Raw genomic sequence first — 14,667 nt, 5'->3', positions numbered from 1 at the left:
ACACACACACACACACACACACACACACACACACACACACACACACACACACACACACACACACACACACACACACACACACACACACACACACACTCTCACTCTCTCTCTCACACACACACACACACACACACACACACACACACACACACACACACACACACACACACACACACACACACACACACACACACACACACACACAAAGATATGAAGACGGGACACCACGAGCATAGCTCCCCTTCCCGTAAAATACAACTAGGTAAATACTAGGTAAATACACACACACAAAACATATATTGGTGGTGGGGGGACTTAATACAAAAGGGAGAAACTTGAGGCAAACTTAGAAATATCAAAAGACACAGATAACATAAAGACAGAAACGTAATATATTCATTTTTTAAACATATAAAATATTTAAGGGCAAAGTAGACTGAAACAGTTTCACTCGGTCACGTGATTCACATAAGTTTTATTGTTAATTAAGGCTCTGGTCGGCATCTATGTACCTTGATGCACTACAGTCCAAAACAACAACACTATCTTGATTTGTTAACTGTATTGTACCGTAGGTTGTCAGATATTTCATGCATTGCTACGCACTCCATGGTAAAGCTTAATCGGGCAATATCTTCAGGGACTTTAGCTATGCATCTCCTTAACCACCTCTTCGGTACGATTTTAGGTAAAGTTCCAGAGTCACGCTAGACACCGATATTTAACATGGGAATTATGTTGTCCAATAGCTCCTAACCTAGACTAACCTCACCTATCATAACCTAAACTAAGGTAACCTAACATAACCTCACCTCACCTAACCTAAACTAACCTCACCTAACCTAACCTAATCTAACCTATTTTAACCTCACCTCACCTGTCCTGACCTAACCTCACCTTACCTAACCTAACTTCACCTAACCTAACCCAACCTAATTTAACGTAACCAGTCCATAGCGAAAAAAAAAAAACAGATCTTTGAAATGTAAAAAAAAGAAAGAAGTAAAAAATGTGTTTGCGTGATACTGGAATAGAACTTGATATTGTCCCCGAGGACAGAGGAGCTGGTTATCCCCAACAAGGCGCGAAAACTACTACGAGCACGGTATGCTGTAGCGAGTTCTTACTGCCCAGCTGTACGTATATGCTTGTCCACGTGCGTGCAAGAGTTCACAGGTCCGTGTGTGCAAAAGGGTTGGGGATTAGCTCAGGGATTAGGTGGCTTTAGGGGAAGTTAGGGGGGAAGGGGGAAAGTGCGAAGGAGGTGATTTCCCTGATGGGGTAGGGGGAAACGTTACATCGATGTTGTAAGTTGTAAAAGGGTTTTGTATGAAGAGGAGGGTTGTGAGGTAATTTTGTAGGTTGTTAGAGTAAGGGGTGTTTTGGGGGGAATGGCTTTAAGGTTGTAGGTTGTTGTAGTAATATTTTTTAATTACTTTGAGGCTGTAGATAAAAGCAGTAATAGGATGTTTGCAAATACTATGAAGTTGTAGGTTGTAGGTTGTAGATAAAGGCAGAATTAGGATGTATATAATTCCTATAAGTTTGTAGGTTGTAGATTGCTGCATTTTTTTGTGGGGTTCCTTCAGGACTACGAGATCTTACAGAAATATTTTGAATTGCTCCAAGCCTTTGAGGTTGTAACTTGTATGTTGTTGAAGTAACAAGATGCCTGGAATTACTCTGAGGTTGTAGGTAATTATAATATTTTTTTTATCTCATTTAGTTATCTCCAAGTTGTAAGTTGTTAAGATATTTCTTTATTACCTCAAGGATTTAAGTTGTTAGAATCAAAGGATTACAAAGGATTACAAAGGTGGAGCATACCGACAGGGGACCTTTTGGTCTATAACTAGGTCGGATGCGAAAATATATATATATATAAATGATAAAAAATAGATAAAATAAAATAAAAATTATAATAATATAAATAACAATAAATGAAATGAATAATACATAGGTACAGTTATATGATAAACAAACAGGTAAATAGTAAATAATAATAAACTGACAAATAAATAGTAATAAATGGAAATCAAGCAAATAATAAATAAACATAAATAATAACAAACAAATAATCAAATAATATAAAATAAATGGCAGTCATTACAACATCTTGCTTAAATGTTTATCTAAACGAATCTTAAAGCTTCGAACTGAACTACATTGCACTGCCTCTGCAGGAAGTTTATTCCATTCATTAACTACAAGGTTGGCGAAGTTGTTTCTACCCACTTCCAAATTAAATCTATTTCCTGACAGTTTGAGACCATTATTTCTTGTCGAATTTTCATTCAGTGTAAGAATTTTGTCACTTTTGATGTTTTCAATCCCCTTTAGAATCTTAGATACCTGTAGCAAGTCACCTTTGAGTCTACGTTTTTTAGGCAAAACAGATTCATATGTTTTAGTCTATTTTCGTATGATTTATATTTTATATTTGGAATTAGTTTTGTGGCTCTCTTTCATACTTTTTACAATCTGTCAATGTCTTTAATGAGATTCGGTGACCATACAGAAACAGCATATTCCAAACGTGGACGAACTAACGATTTATAAAGCTTGTTAATGAGAGATGAGCTTTTGAAGTCAGAAGATCGTGCTATCAGTCATAGAATCTTATTTGCTTTCCCAGAGGCTGAAATACACTGCTTAGATGATTTGAGATCGTTACTGATAATTGCCCCTAGATCCTTCTCACTATCCACTTTTCTTAACGAATTTCCAAATAGCTTGTAATCGTACTTACTGTTATTTTTACCTATGTGCATAACCTTGCATTTACTTGTTAAATTTCATTAGCCACTTTTCAGATCATTGCTGTAATTTATCTAAATCTTCTTGAATATCTAATTGACTGAAGTGATCATTTGCCATCTCGCACAATTTTGTATCATCAGCAAATTTGGAGACAATAGATTTTAGTCCGTGGTCTTTATCATCTATATATATACTATGAATAGAAGTAACCCAAGAACGGAACCCTGAGGAACTCCACTCGTAACATTTTTCCATGTAGAAGTTTTGCCATTTAGAACAACTCTCTGTTTTCGATCTTACCCAGATGAGCTGTCCCGGTCCTCGAAATGAATAGAATTGTCTTGTGGTAAACAGAATAAAGACTGCAAAGACCAGAGGGATCACTGTCTTGAGGCTGGAGGGTTGTGATGTAATTGGTTTTGTCTCCGACTCGTGAATACAAATATTGGAGCTTCGATTCCCAGTGAGAGAGAGAGAGAGAGAGAGAGAGAGAGAGAGAGAGAGAGAGAGAGAGAGAGAGAGAGAGAGAGAGAGAGAGAGAGAGAGAGAGAGAGAGAGGAGGGAATGAAGAGAAATGAGACGACGAAAGAATATGGGAAATCAATGTAAAAATGGATAGAAATTTGTAAACGGGGAACTAGAAAAGCAAGAATAGGCTTTATACTGTGGTAGTCTGTTGATTTTGTGCAGATTGTCGTCAGGCGATTTTTTTTCTTCAAATAATGGGCATGTGCGTACTCATAAATTTCCCCCGTTACTTCTTCGGTGGGGGGCGGAAGTCGAAGAATCCCTCGACTCTTCGTTAAGGGGGAGGATACAGAAAAAGGGGGGGAGTGAATGACCAGTCCCTACATCCCTCCACTGAGTCGCCTTTTACGACACACATGGGAACTCAGTGGTGGTATTCTTCTCTCCCCCCTGCGACCAGTACATTTGAGAAAGGAAAGGTCTCGATCAAGGCCCCCAAGAACCCCACCCTCCCCTCCCCCCGTGCTGAATAAAATCGCCTGACGTCACCGGACCAAAAACTCATGAAGAGCGTGGTCAAGGCAAAGGAGGCGAAGGGGAGGAAGGGGAAGGAGGAAAGGGAGGAAGGAACGGGGGGGGGGGCTGTTGGGGGGAAAGAAAGAAAAAGAAAATCTCGCAGAGCGAAAAGGAGAATAAAAATGCTGTTATTTAGGGAAACGTTGGGAGATAACGGAGTGGGCGGTGGAGCGGGGGGAGGAGGGGGCAGGGGAAAGAGTGTGTGGGAAACAGGGAGGAGGTGGGCTCAGGAGGAGAAGGGAAAGGAGGAGGAGGAGGAGGACGAGGGAGGGAGGAGAGAGGCAGGGAGAGAGAAAAGGAGAGAGGAGGATGTGGAGAGGAAGTGGGAAAGAGAAAGGAGGAGAAGTCAGGAGGGAAAGGAGGAGGAGGAGGAGGAGGGGGAAAGGAGAGAGGAAAAGGAGGAGGAAGGGGGGAGGAGGAGGAGGGAGAGGGGAGAGAGGAAGGGAGAGGGAGGGGTTAAAGGGGGAGGGGGAAGTGGGACAGAGATGAGGAGGGGTCAGGAGGGGAAGGGGAGAAGGAAGAGGAGGGAGAGGAGAGAGAGGAATGGAAAGGGAGAATGATGAAAAGGGGAGGGGGAGGAGGTGGTAGAACGGAGAGAGGAAGAGAAGGGATAAGGGGGTGAAAGGAGGATGGGGTGGAAGGGGGAGGGAAGCAAGAAAGGAAGGAAGAAATAAAGGGGAATGTGGAGAGGGAGAGAAAGTGGAAAAGGCGAATGTGGAAGGGTAGATGGAAGGGGAGATGGAAAGAAATAGGGAAGGTGCATGAAGGAGGAGGAAGAGGAGGAGGGAAAGGTAAAGGGAAAGGGGAAGGGGAAGGGAGAGAGGAAGAAATGACGTAGAGGGGAAAAGGGAAGAAGGTAGAAGGAAAGGGATAGGAGTGGAAGGGAGAGATGAATAAGGACGAAGGAGGAAGTGGAGTTAGGCGAATTAGAAAGGGGGAGGAGGTCGGAGGTGGAAGGTGAGATGGAGGAGAAGGTGGACGTGGGTGGAAAGGGGGGGGAGGGAAGATAAAGGGGTGACGGACTTGGGAGGAAGAGGAATGGATCGTATGGAGGAGGTAGGGCAGTGGGGAGAAAATGGGAAGAGAATAAAAGAAAACGGAGGACGGGATGAGATGAAACAAGATAAAGAAAGGGGAAGGGAAGTTATAGGAGGGAGAAGGAAGCAATGGAGTAATAGGCTAAACCCTTTCAGCTAAAGCCCTGCCACCAGTTGGCTAAAACCAATTTGTTTTAGCCAAAATAAAAATATGTAAAGGGTGTAACGAAGGAACTTGTCTGTGATCGTCCAGATCTCCTTCAGGAAGCGGTCAAGACCCGAGCTGATTAGAATCGTCGTACATCAATCAAAAACAAAATCTTTTTATTTATAACTTTTACGTTTTCAACCCAAGAACACACCGAAGGGTTCCTTTGAACTATATGAAATTGATTTCCGCCAACCAGAAGAAAATATATAAACAGAAGGAAAGTCCTTAAAAAGAGTAAAGAAAGAAATAGGGGAAATATATTTGAGATAAATGAAATGAGAGACGAAGGAAAGGGGATGAAGAAAGAAAGAACAAAGGATAATAGACGGAAGGGAATAAAGGAATCGAGAAAAAAGAAAAAGAAGTAGAACTCAGAGAGAGAGAAAGGGAGAGAGAGAGAGAGAGAGAGAGAGAGAGAGAGAGAGAGAGAGAGAGAGAGAGAGAGAGAGAGAGAGAAGAATGAGAAAACGGGAAGAAATGAAAACCGAGTAGGCCGAAATAGAAGAAGAAGGAAGAAGAGAAGAAAGGTAGAAGATTGAAGGAGAGTTGATGATATGACGTATGGGAAGAAGGGAACAGGAGGTGGATGGGGGAAGGGGAGGAAAGTAGGGGTGGAGGATCGGCTTTTGAACAAGAAAAGGAACTACAGAGAATCAACGATACACGTGTCTGAACGCCTCTTCCTCTCCTACGCTTTTTCCCTCCGGGAAGAGTAGGAGGAGGAGGAAGAGGAGGAAAGGGGGGAAGAGCGGGGGGAAGGGAGGCAGGATATTAAATTTGTTTGTGTTTAGGGACTCGGGCGGTCCCACACGTGGAAGTGGGAGTTCTTGGCCAACGGCTGTTCTCCTTGCATCTCATTTCTGATATGTCTGTTAAGCGAATATGAGGCTTGCTAAGCCTCATTGCAGACACAAAGGCACATACACAGACGTGTACACAGACGACAGACATTAAAACAGATATATATATATATGTTTAAAGCTATATGTATGTCTGTGTGTATATATACTGTATATATATATATATATGCAGGTATATGTAAAACTATATGAAAAAATATATGTTTATATATATCCTTCGCATATGTATATGTATACAGATAAAGACATATGTATAAATACACACAACAAACACACACACACACACACACACACACACACACACACACACACACACACACACACACACACACACACACACACACACACACACACACACACACACACACATGCGCGCGCGCCTAAATAGATTTTCGTGTATCAGCGAGAGCCTGTGTTTTGTGTGTTTATGCAATAGGAAACTAGTATAACAAAGTTCAATGCATATTTGGCCCAGCATAGGGTTCACGTGTGCCTTCGACTACGTCATTATAGGGCGGTATGACGTCACAGGGACGTCATGTGACGTCACATTCCGGCGTCGACCCGACCTGAGCCAATGGGAGAAGCCGTACGATAGTATCTGCTCTTCAAACGAGACCTGTAGCAGCTCGTACGTATCCTACGAGGCGTGAGTCTCGTGCAGGTGGTTGCCGCCGTCACGTCACGGATACGTCACGGTCGTGTCACGGTCACGTCACAGTCAAGTCACGGATACGTCACGGTCGCGTCACGGATACGTCGTATACGATAAGACCGCAGACGTAATTGGTTTTCCGTAGAGGAGGAAGAGCCCTCCCCCTTCCCCCCCCCCGCAAGCGTCACGTGGTACGTTGTTTCTGTGTGTTTTTTCTTCTTCTGCATGAAATCAATCTGGAGAGTGTTTAGCCATCAAGACCCCGCCCCCTTTTCTTCCCCACTTCCCCACACCTACCGTTTTCCACATCCAAAGACAACCACACCCAGTCCTCCGCATCCCCTCCCCTCCCCTCCCCAAACCTCTTTCCCTTTTACCCCCCTTCCGCTCCCCCTTTCCCCTCCCCTTCTACTCCCCGTTCTCCTTTTCCCCTCTCCCACCCCTGCTCCTCTCCCTACCTCCCCCTCTCCCTACCCTCCCTTCTCCCCCTCCCTCCCTCACCTCCCCTGCCCCTCTCACTCCCCCTGCCCCTCTCCCTCCCCTACCTTCTACCCCTTACAACCTCCTGCTCTCCCTGAACTCTATCCCTTAACCCTTTCCTCCGTTCCTCACACTCTCTCCCTCCATCACCTTTTCCCCTTCCTTCTCCCTCTTCCTCCTCTTCCCTTCCCCATACTCCGTCCTCCCCCTGCTCTCCTTTCCTTCTAACCCCTCCCTCCTTCGCTCCCTCCCTTCCTCCCTTCTTCCATTCTTCCCTTCCTCCCTTCTTTCCTCCCTCCCTCTTTCCCTCTTTCCTTTTCTCACCCCTCCCTACCTTCTTTCCTCACCTTCTTTCCCCCTTCTCCCGTCTTCACCCTTTCCTCCTACTCATCTTCCTCTCCCCTTCCCCCTCCTTGTCCATTTCCCCCCTTCCCTCTCCCCCTTCCATTCTCCATTCGCCCCCTCCTCTTCAGTCTCGGAGGTGGGATGGGGGAGAGGGGGGAAGTAAGGAAATGGGGGGGGGCAACAGACTATAGCGACGCAACAGTTGCGAACGAAGTGTGGCGAATACCGAGTGTTGTCCCAAATGATTTGGGAAGAGGAAGTGCCAGAGTGGGGGGAAGGGGGAGGGGGGAAGACTTTGTTGATGGGGGGGGGATTAGGCGACGGAGGGGCAGGTGGCCCACACCACTCAGGAGGCGAGAACACCCATTACATGATCATTCCTGTGCTCTTATGAATGTCACCAAATTGTACTGAAGATGTCAATCGGTGTTACGGAACGTTGTGCATTGGGTTGTGAGACATGAAGTAAGTTATGTACCGACAAGCAGAACACTGCAGGTAGGAAGAACGGATATGTGAACATGTGTGAACACTGACGAACACTTGTGAACACCCAAGAATAGAGGTATTGATTGGACCTTGACGCGTCTTCCAGTTCGGGTATCGGGACATCGGGTTCCTCTCCGACAGCTAACTGACACACGATATGGTAAATATACACATTGGTAGGCCTTCACGCACGCACACGGACACGCATACTTGTGTGTATATATTTTGTGTACGCGGGTACATATATGTATTCAAGCACACACACACATACAATATATTTATTTATATATATATATATATATATATATATATATATATATGTATATAATATATATATATATATATATATATATATATATATATATATACTCGTATGTATAAAGTATGCATGTTTGTATGTTTATGACCACACACGCACACACACACACACACACACACACACACACACACACACACACACACACACACACACACACACACACACACACACACACACACACACACACACATGGTAGGAAGGAAAAAACACAGAACGAGAGAGGATCTGGAGGGCCTGGAAGGTGGGAAGAGAATAGGAGAGCATAGGTTGAAGAGAGAGAGAGTGAGAGTGAGAGTGAGAGTTGGTGAACGAAGAGTTAAGGAGAGGGCGAGAGGTCAGACGAGGAGAACCGAGAAGAAAGTTAACAAAGTTTTCGAGGGGGGGAAGGGGGGAGGGAAGGGGGGGAAGAGAGAGTGGGAGGGGAAGGGAGGGGGAGATATCAAAGTGCCGGGGTGATGAGAGAAAAGGAGGTCGTTCAGTGATTAACCTCATCAAGAAGGGGATCCTCACGCAGCTGAATAAAATCGCCTGCCGGCCGAGGGGGGGTGTATGGCAGTAAAAGGACATCCCAGGACGGAAGAGATTAGGGAGGAATTCGTAATAAGAGTAGGTGATGAGGGACCGGGATTGGTAAGGCGTCTTGGGAAATAAGACCACCGGTTTCTCCACCAACCAATCACGTGTGTAAGACTGTCGAGCTCCTATCTGTGATTGGTGGGTTGCCGCGGTTGACAGCTTTTCTGGTTTTCTTCGTGTTGTACATTTCTTCTATGTATGTCATGTTCCCGCATTTTCTTCTCCTTCTTCTCTCTCTCCATTTTTTCTTTCTTGTTATTCTTTGCTTCTTTCTTGTTTCTTTTCAGTATTGTATGGTCTTTATCTCTCTCTTTCTCTCTTTCCCTCTCTTTCCTTATCTTTCTCTTTTTCTCTTTCTCTCTTTCTCTTTTTCTCTTTATCTTTCTCTCTTTCTCTTTCTTTCTCTTTCTCTCTTTCTCTCTTTCTCTCTCTCTCTCTCTCTCTCTCTCTCTCTCTCTCTCTCTCTCTCTCTCTCTCTCTCTCTCTCTCTCTCTCTCTCACACACACACACACACACACACACACACACACACACACACACACACACACACACACACACACACACACACACACACACACACACACACACACACACACATACACGCACACACACACACACACACACACACACACACACACACACACACACACACACACACACACACACACACACACACACACACACACACACACACACACACACACACACACACACACACACACACACACACACACACACACACACACAGACACACACACACACTCTTTTTTTCTACGTCTTCGACCTTGTTTTATTACTTTCTTTTCTCTCGCCCTCTCTTTAGTCTTCCCCACTCACCTAACAATTGCATCTCTCCTTTCATCTCATCCTCTCTCACTTCCTCCTGTCCTCCCTCACTCCCTACCTCCTTGCCTTCTTCTCTAACTCACTCTTTGTCACCCTCCTTCACTCCCTCCCTCTTTCCCTCTTTCCTTCTTTCGCTCACTCTCTCTTTTCCTCCCTCCCTCCCTCTCTTCCTCCTTAACCCCCAACCCTCCCTCCTTTAACTCTTCCCATTTTCTCTTTCACCCACTCCCTCCCTCCCTCCTTCTTCCCCTTCTCTTTCTTCTTCAAGTCCTCATCTTCACTCCCTCCTTCCTCCTTCTCTCTTCTCCCACCTTTCCCCCTCCCTCTCTCCCTCTTTCCCTCCCCCTCCTCCTTCTCTCCCTCCTTTCTCTCCTCTCCCCTCTCTCTTTTTCCTCCAATTCTTCGCCCTTCAATCCTTCAATCCCTCTCCTACTCCCTCCCTCCCTCCCTCCCTCCTTCACTTCCCCCCACTTTCCCTCCCTCCCTCACTCACCCTAGGCAGTTCCCGACTCGCATCCTTACCATTTGTTTCTTGCTTTCCCGCAGGACTGGCGTCGCCACACCAGCTGCTGTTCGAGCCATCTGTTTCCCCACCATCTGCAGTGCCACTTGTGTCGTCGCCTGAACCAACTGGTCGCGAAAAAACACCCACGCCTATCCAAAATTCGACAGCATCCACTGCGCCTCCCCCCCCCCCAGCCAAAAAAAAAAAAAAAATTCTCCATCTGCACAGGAGGTAACAGAACCATCTGGGAGAGCAACGTCACCAGCAGCAGGATCAGTAGCAGCAAAAAGGCGCGACAACAATAACTTAAAAAAAAAAATAGAAAAACGAGAAAAAATACAAAAAATAGACAAAAGTGACTGTGTAACTTGTTTTGATCTCTATGTAGTGTGGTGCGGTCAAGAGCTGTTTACTGTGGAACTCTTGGATGACGTAACGTTGGCGACACTCACAGTCAATTTTGGCGACAAGAAATCCAACAAGAAATCCAAGTTCACAAGCAAAAGCAACCAAGTAACGGTGACTGAAAAGACTTTGTATTCTCTCGTACCAACTTCTCTACTTCCCGACATCTACTCCCCCCCTCCTCTTCCTTCCCCCCTCATCCCTCAAGTATCCCGAACCAACTAAAACTCGACCAGAAATAGCAATAATGTTCTCAGAACTGCGTTCTTCAACGTCTCTTAAGCTCATCTGAGTGTTGTCTTGCTTCTTGTCTCAGCGCTGAGAGAAAGAGAGAGAAAGAGAGAGAGAGAGAGAGAGAGAGAGAGAGAGAGAGAGAGAGAGAGAGAGAGAGAGAGAGAGAGAGAGAGAGAGAGAGAGAGAGAGAAAGAGAGAGAGAAAGAGAGAGAATCAAATCTCCATCCGCTTTGACTTCCATCTTCCTCCATCCTCCCTCCTCCTCCTTCCTCCTCCTCCTCCTCCTCTCCACATTTGTTAGGCCCTGGAGGAAGCGGCCTTTCCCCTCGAAGATCTTGGAGGACGTTTCCCCCCATCTTTCTCCCCTTTCCCCCTTTTCCCCCCACCTTGCAAACCGCTTCTCCGAAACTGTGTTTTTTTTAAGTTTATATAAACAAGAATAAAGAATGTGAAAAAAGTGGGAAAAAGTATACATATGCATATATATGTGTTTGAATATATATATATATGTGTCCGTATGTATATCTAAAAAGAAATAGTAAAATTTAAGAAAACGCATTGGAAAAAAACGAAAGTGAAAAGTGACATCAGAACGGAAGTCTGTGAAAAAATAATCTCTGGTGAAGAACAAATGCTAAAAAACACACAATAGTTTACTGAAAAAAAATAAAAGAACAAAAAATTGATAACACAATCACGATTGGAAAACTGGCCACACAGAACTTAAAAATAAAAAATAATAAAAACAAAATCAAATAAAAATACAAAAATCATCAAACCACCACAAATGGATACTTAATTCCGGATACCCAAACCCAATACTCGAAAGGAGCCGAATACGAATCTGGGTACAGATCCGAGAGGAAACTCTCGGTCAGGACCCGAAGCGGCGAGTTCCCGGATACTTACTGTAGATAGGGAACCAGAACTCCATCAGGATGCCGGGGCCGGACGCACTCATGATCCTGAAGGAGCGAGCGAAGGGGCTCAAGGAGCGCATTACCAACAGGTAAGACTCAAACTTTCCCTTTTTCGTTGTCACCCAGGTTGACCCTTCGGAGGGTTCTCTTTGAATTGAATCACCAGAGTGATGTCATGAATAATACATACATACATGCATACACACACACATACACACACACACATACACACACACACGGTGGCGCAGTTGGTCACTCGGTGGCGCAGTTGGTAGAGCGCTGAACTGCCACAATAGTGGCCCGCAGTTCTCGGTTCAAATCCTGCCCAGGGCCGAAATTATTTCGGTACCGCTGCGCTTCGGGTCGTTACTCTGACTCTCGTGGGCGGGGACTTGGGTGTGTGTGTGTGTGCAAGGTCATAGCATTACCCATAGATCGGACCTACGAGCTCTGAGCTCTCTTCCAGGAGGGAAATAGCTGTCGATCACGAGTCCAACACGTGATCCAAAGACCAAGTGAACACACACACACACACGCACACACACACACACACACACACACACACACACACACACACACACACACACACACACACACACACACACACACACACACACACATATATATATATATATATATATATATATACATATATATATATATATATATATTCATGTATATATGTATATATATATAATATGTATATATACATATATATGTATATATACATATATATATATATATATATATATATATATATATATATATATATATATATATATATATATATATATATTCTCTCACACCCCTGGTTTATTTTTCCCAAAATATCCCTTCCTTGTTCCTTCCCTACTTCCCACACTCCCTCCCTCCCTTCCTCCCTTCCTCCCTCCCTCTTTCACGTCTTCCCTCCCTCCCTCCCTCCCTCCCTCCTGCTTCCTCCCTATTCGCCTTGCGGGGACGGGATGCCTTAGGTCAAGGGCGTGAGGTGGAGGAGGAGGAAGAAGGGGACGACGACGAGGAGGAGGAGGAGGAGGAGGGGGAGGCAGACTCTTCGTCGTCTTGGTCTTAGGGAAAAGTAAAAGTGTGACAAAAAAAAAGAAAGAATAGAAAAAAAGTTGGTCGTATCGAGTGTGCAAACCGAAGGGATGGAGGGGGAGGGAGGGAGGGAGGGAGGGTTTGGAGGCAGAGTGTTATTTGGTTGTTATATTATTTGAGGGAATGTCTTCTTATATGCCTCCAACACCACCTCTTCTATCCTTCTTAATTTCTCCTCCTCTTCCTCCTCCAACTTCTCTTAATCCTCCTCCTTCTCCCCCTCCTCCCCTCCTCCTCCTCCTCCTCCTCCTACTTCCTCTTCCCCGGCCTCTTCTTCATCCCACAATTTCCATTACTCCTTCTCTGCGTTTCACAACTCCCCTCCTCTTCCTCCAATTACTCCTCTTTCTCCCATTACTCCTCCTCCTCCTCGTCCTCTTACTCCCACCACTACTCCTAACCTCCTCCTCTTCCTCCTACTACTCCTCTTCCTCCTCGTCATTCTCTTACTCCGACCACTACTTCTAACCTCCTCCTCTTTCTCTCACTACTCCTCTTCCTCCTCCTTGTCTTCTTACTTTACTACTACTCCTAACCTCCTCCTTTTCCTCTCACTACTCCTCCTCTTCCTCCTCCTTGTCCTCTTACTTCACTGCTACTACTAACCTCCTCCTTTTCCTCTCACTACTCCTCCTCTTCCTCCTCGTCCTCTTACTTCCACAAATACTCCTAACCTCCTCCTTTTCCTCTCACTACTCCTCTTCCTCCTCCTTGTCTTCTTACTTCCACCTCCTAACCTCTTCCTTTTCCTCTCACTACTCTTATTCCTCCTCGCCCTCTTACTTACACCACTACTACCAACCTCCTCCTCTTCTTCCTACTCCTCCTCTTCCTCCTCGTCCTCATACTCCCACCACTACTCCTAGCCTCATCCTCTTCCTCCCACTACTCCTTGTCTTCCATCTCCTCCTGTTCCATCCACTATCCCTAATCGTCCTCCTCCTCTTCCTCCCACTCTTTTTCCTCCTCTCCCTCCCGTTCTTCTTCCTCCTCCTACTCCCTCAACTTCTCCTACTTCTCCTCTTCCTTTTCCTCCTTCTCCCACTCCTCTTCCCACTCCATCTTGTGTTCCTATTCCTTCCACTTCTCCTTTACTTCCCACTACTCCTCTTCCTCTTCTTCCTCTTCCTCTCACTGCTCATTATCATCCTCTTTTCTTCCTCCTTTACCTCTCTCCTCCTCCTCATCCTTGTTCCTTCCTTTTTTCTTCCTCCTATTCCTCCTCTTGTCTTCTTCCTCTTCCATCTCCTTTACGTCTTCCCCTCTTCCTCATCCTCCTCTTCTTCCTCTTCCATTTCCCCTCCTATTCCTCACTTCCCCTTTTACTCTCGCTCTTCCTCCTCCTCCTCTTCATTCTCCTCCACTACCTCCTTCATTTTTCCTCCTTCTCCATCTTCCCTTTCCCTCTTCCCTTTCCCTATTCCTCCTCCTACCTCTTAATCTTGCTCTTCCTCCTTCACTTCCTTTTCTCCCTCCTCCTCTTCCTCTTCCTCCTCCTCTTCTTATTTCACCTCAACTTCCTTCGCCTTCTCTAGTTCTTCTCTTCCTCCTCCTCCTTCTCCTCTTCCTCCTCCTCATCATCATCATTTTCTCCCTTATCCTTATCCTCCTGCTCCTCCTCCTCTTCCTCCTCCTCTTCCTCCTTCTTCTCCTCCACCTCTTCCTCCTCCACCCATAGCCCTTGAACTCTTCTTCAACCTTCTCCCCCTTCTCCTGCCTCCTTCTCCTCCTCCTCGTCCTCGTCCTCGTCCTCCTCCTTTACCTCTTCCCCTTCCTTCTTTTCTTCCTCTCCTCTTCTTCCTCTGTTCTCCTCCTCCTAATGCTCATCCTCATTCCCCTATCCTTTCTCCTTCTCTTTCTTCTTTTCCTACTTCTCATTTTC

The sequence above is a fragment of the Oratosquilla oratoria genome, chromosome 35, assembly GCF_046742065.1.
Source record: "Oratosquilla oratoria isolate Oo_2021 chromosome 35, ASM4674206v1, whole genome shotgun sequence".
Taxonomy (NCBI): domain Eukaryota; kingdom Metazoa; phylum Arthropoda; class Malacostraca; order Stomatopoda; family Squillidae; genus Oratosquilla; species Oratosquilla oratoria.
This window is presented reverse-complemented; position numbering follows the sequence as displayed.